The 5,000-nt window shown below is 52.8% G+C and overlaps 1 protein-coding gene across 8 annotated transcripts in view; it reads left to right on the top strand.

Moving 5' to 3' along the window:
• LOC139761441 (pleckstrin homology domain-containing family G member 5-like) overlaps nucleotides 1–5,000 on the top strand; it is a 593,230-nt gene that overhangs the window by 354,510 nt on the left and 233,720 nt on the right. For 3 of the 8 annotated variants that reach the window (XM_071685652.1, XM_071685651.1, XM_071685650.1), the window contains exon 2: nucleotides 4,925–5,000. This exon is cut by the window's right edge and continues 541 nt beyond it. The exons of the other annotated variants lie outside the window; for them this stretch is intronic. The gene's annotated coding sequence lies outside the window, so the exon portion shown is untranslated. The remainder of the gene's footprint in view (nucleotides 1–4,924) is intronic. 8 annotated transcript variants of the gene reach the window in all.

Here is a 5,000-nt window from a genome sequence, read left to right as displayed (position 1 = left end):
ACTCACTTGGTGAGTGAGGTTACGTCTTCTGTCACTCATGAGGTGATGTGAGGGAATGAGTGAGGGGTGAGTGAGGGGTTGGTGAGGGGTCGTCCACATGTTAGAGTGAGGAATAGGGGTCGTGGTCGACCCCCTTAAAGGGGGGAAGGCCCTGAGGGAGGGAGGGAAGGGAGGGAGCGACGAAGGGAGGGAGGGGGACGATCACCTTCCCCTTCCCTCCCCTTCCCTCCCCTTCCTCCCCTTCCTCCCTAGTTAGGGGCTGTTTACCCAGGCGTCAGGTGGAAGTGGTGGAGGGGTGGAGGGTGATGAGGGAGGGAGGGAGGGGCGAGGGAGGGAGTGAGTGAGGGAGGGTAGGGACGTGTTGACCGACCTATCACCTTGTGTTTACCTCCTCCTCGCCTACAACCACCTGTAACCACCTGCAGCCACCTCCACCTACAGCTGGCTCCACCTGCAACCACCTCCACCTGGTTCCACCTGCAGCCACCTGCCCATCGTCTGTCTTCCCTTCTAACACCATCGTCCACTCGCCTCCACTAGCCTCTTCATCCACACTCCACCGCAATCCACCATCCCCCCCTCCCCTCACAATCCACCTTCATCCACCACCCCCCTCCCCTCACATTCCACCTCCCCCCCCCCCACGTGGTCGTCACAGATGGTCTGGAGACCACATGGTTATCCTGGGGGGCAGGGGGGGGTTTAACGACCATGGTTATCGGTAGTTTGCATGATGGTCGTACACGCAGAGTCGTACGTCGCGTTGTAAGGGGTCGTACTGCCTTCAGGAGGGGAGGGGTGGTGGTCGTCGTGGTCGTGCATCGACGTGTGGGTCGTAGTGGTGGTCGTGGTCGTTCTGAAGGAGGGGGGGGGAGGAGATGGTCGTAGGGTCGTTCAGGCTCGTTCACGGAAGGAGGGGTCCCACATCCCCCCCTTTCCCCCCCCCCCCCCACCTCTATCTGCTTGTTACGTCGTCGTGAATGAATCGCCCAGAAACCACGACTTGTTCTCCACCTCATCCACCACCACATCCACCATCACATCCACCAGCGGCGTCCGGACACCACCACCACCACATCCACACCCCTCCTCCCCCCCCCCCACACACGGGTCGGATGCCACGTCCACGTCCACGCATTCGGACACACGTCCCAGTCGACCAATCAGCGTGAGGGGATCAGGTGTCCGGCCCTAAATCGCTCGTTCCGGTCGCCCTACCTGATGAGATGGATGGTTCTGGGGGGGGGGGGGGGGAGGGAGGGGGGGGGGAGGCTTGTTGACCATCGTGTGTCCACCCCCCCCCCCCACCCACCCACCAAACCCCTCATTGGGTTGTTAACCTTAAATAGACCTGATGCCATGATCGAATTGCCGCCTGGACATGTCGTATGAGGTCAATCGTAATTATTATTATTATTATTATTATTATTATTATTATTATTATTATTATTATTATTATTATTATTATTGTTATTATTATTATTATTATTATTATTATTGTTATTATCATCATTATCATTATCATCATCATTATTCATTATTATTATTATCATCATTATTCATTATTAGTATTATTATTATTATCATTATTATTATTACTCAAAGTCTGGGTTAATACTTCGTGGTGAGTCACTGTAATTGTATATTGACCTCCGTTGTAACTCACTCTGGGGTCATCATCTGCATATACGCCTTGAGTGAGTGGTAATTCTGCTAAGGGTGGTGGAGGGTCGTACCGTCGTGCTCAAGGGTCGTACCGTCGTGCTGAAGAGTCGTATATATACCTTCGTGCTCAAGGGTCGTATATATATACCGTCGTGCTCAAGGGTCGTATATATACCTTCGTGCTCAAGGGTCGTATATATACCGTCGTGCTCAAGGGTCGTATATATACCGTCGTGCTCAAGGGTCGTATATATACCGTCGTGCTCAAGGGTCGTATATATACCGTCGTGCTCAAGGGTCGTATATATACCGTCGTGCTCAAGGGTCGTATATATCCCGTCGTGCTCAAGGGTCGTATATATACCGTCGTGCTCAAGGGTCGTATATACCCCGTCGTGCTCAAGGGTCGTATATATACCGTCGTGCTCAAGGGTCGTATATACCCCGTCGTGCTCAAGGGTCGCACCGTCGTGGGGGATGAAAATGCGATACATCCCACGAGAAAAACAAAAAAAATAATGAGAAAATGAGCGAAAATAATCCATGTAAGAATTCTGGGGTTAAAAGATAATTCTTTCCATAAAATCGAAAGTGTGGGTTGCCTCCTTTTCCGTCATAAGTGTTTTTGAAAGGCTTGCTGTAAAGCCAGGATGCCTTGTATCGAACATATACAGTTTAATGAACAGCTTTGACAAGGAATTCGAAATGGCCAGCATCCAATACAGGAATTGAATCTGCCAGGGGGGGAACTTGGTGTTGAAATGAACCAATCTTATCTCTGTTATCTCTGTTATCTCAGGATTAAAACCTCCGCTGCTGCCTGGGGATATGAGAAGGGGGGAACACTGTGTTTCACCCACGCCCACCCACCCACCCACGCCCACCCACGCCTCCTCCTCCTCCCGAGACATCGGAATGAACCAGCGTGTCTCTATACCGGAATGAACCCTATACATGTCTCCCTCTACCGGATAAAGGAACGAACCAGTGCCGGAGCGAGCCAAGGGCGGTTCGAACGCGTGAATGAACCCGTAGCTCGTCTCTCCCCCCCATCCCCCGCCCACCACCTCTCTCTCCCCTCCCCGCCCCCCCGCCCACCTCCTCCTCTGGAGATGCCTGATTGAACGCCCATAACGAAGCTTCGGATATGGGGGGTAAAACGAACCCCCTGAAACTGGCGAACTGTGAAGCGCCACCGCTTTCTTGTTTAACCGTGGGGAGAAAAATGAGGGAGGGAGAGTGAGGGGAGGTGAGGGGAGGGAGGAGAGGGGGAATATTATACACCCCCTTTCTCTCTCTCTCTCTCTCTCTCTCTCTCTCTCTCTCTCTCTCTCTCTCTCTCTCTCTCTCTCTCGCTAACATCGGCTGCTCAGTGGATCTCGAGTCTGCTATTTTGAAAGCTCTCAAAGGACCACGGACGGACCACCCCCTCCCTCCCCCTCCCCCTCCCCCCTCTCCCCCTCTCCATGTGTGTGTGTGTGTGTGTGTGTGTGTGTGTGGCTGGCTGGCGGTCCGTCCGCTGTGATCAATACAGGCCTCTTTGAAGAAGACCACCCTCCCTTCCTCCCCCCCCCTTCCTCCCCCTCCCTCCTCCCCCACCCCCCCACCCCCCCACCCCTGATTGAGCAGTAGGAAACATTGAATCTCCTTTTTTTTGTTCCCCGGGAGAGTCCTCCCCCCCCCCTCTCTCCCCCCTCCCCTCCCCTCCCCCTCCCCCGTCCCCCCTCCCCCTACTCCGGGGTGGTCGGGGCGGGGGGGAGGTGGCGGGAGGGGGTGGGTTGGTGTTGTTGTTTTGAGAGTGTGGGGCCTGACCGACCATCGCGTCGCCTCGTGGGATGACACTGTCTTGCTGGGGGGGGGGGGGGGGGGAGATCGAGGTGTGTGTGTGTGTGTGTGTGTGTGTGTGTTAGGGCGTCTTTACGGCGATGATCTCGGAAGTTTTGGCTTGATTTCCCGACGTCTTGGTCGTCGGGGGGGGGGGGGGGGGTTGTCTTATCGCGGGGGGGGTGTCTTATCGCGGGGGGGGGGTCTTGTCGCGGGGGGGGGGGTGTCGTGCGCTCCCCGCGAGGGGGGGGGGGGAGGTGTCTTGTACGCTCCCCCGTGACGTCACGGCCTTCCCTTTCGCTCTCCTGTCTCCATCTGTAGTGAGGGAGGAGCCTTCTGCTGTACTGTCCTGTCTCCATCTATATAGTGGTGGGTGGGAGGGAGGGAGGAGGAGCCTTCTGCTTTAATGTCGTGTCTCAAATTAACTACATAACGAATTTATGACACTATTACTGTCCTCTAGCAGATAACCTGTGTCATAGACCATCAGGTCTGGTGTTATCTGTCCTTCCCATGTACTGTCCTCCAGCAGATAACCTGTGTCATAGACCATCAGGTCTTGTGTTATCTGTCCTTCCCATGTACTGTCCTCCAGCAGATAACCTGTGTCATAGACCATCAGGTCTGGTGTTATCTGTCCTTCCCATGTACTGTCCTCCAGCAGATAACCTGTGTCATAGACCATCAGGTCTGGTGTTATCTGTCCTTCCCATGTACTGTCCTCCAGCAGATAACCTGGTCATAGACCATCAGGTCTGGTGTTATCTGTCCTTCCCATGTACTGTCCTCCAGCAGATAACCTGGTCATAGACCATCAGGTCTTGTGTTATCTGTCCTTCCCATGTACTGTCCTCCAGCAGATAACCTGGTCATAGACCATCAGGTCTTGTGTTATCTGTCCTTCCCATGTACTGTCCTCCAGCAGATAACCTGGTCATAGACCATCAGGTCTTGTGTTATCTGTCCTTCCCATGTACTGTCCTCCAGCAGATAACCTGGTCATAGACCATCAGGTCTGGTGTTATCTGTCCTTCCCATGTACTGTCCTCCAGGCAGATAACCTGGTCATAGACCATCAGGTCTGGTGTTACCTGGCCACGTACGTACGTCAGGTGTGGCGCATACGATCCACGTTGCGCGAGTCGTAGTGGTTCCATCATACCACGTCGCAATATACGTCTCAGTATTGCCCGTCGTATACGTCATCACCAACTTTGCCATGTCCGACCTTACGACACACACACACACACACACACACACACACACACATCTAATCCTGGTTTAAAGTAAGGAAGCGCCTCACTTATATTTATCGTACTGGCCTTAAGTAGTTTAGGTACTACTTGTATTCACACTGGCCTAAAGTAACCACAAAAGTATATAAAGTATATAAAAGTATATAAAAGTATATAAAAGATATGATCTTTCCTTACAGTGATATTAATGTTATTATGTGATGTGTGAAATACATATATAGACATATATGTGACATGTCTCTTGTACTTAGAAGA

The sequence above is a fragment of the Panulirus ornatus genome, chromosome 40 (assembly GCF_036320965.1).
Source record: "Panulirus ornatus isolate Po-2019 chromosome 40, ASM3632096v1, whole genome shotgun sequence".
Classification (NCBI taxonomy): domain Eukaryota; kingdom Metazoa; phylum Arthropoda; class Malacostraca; order Decapoda; family Palinuridae; genus Panulirus; species Panulirus ornatus.
This window is presented reverse-complemented; position numbering and strand designations above follow the sequence as displayed.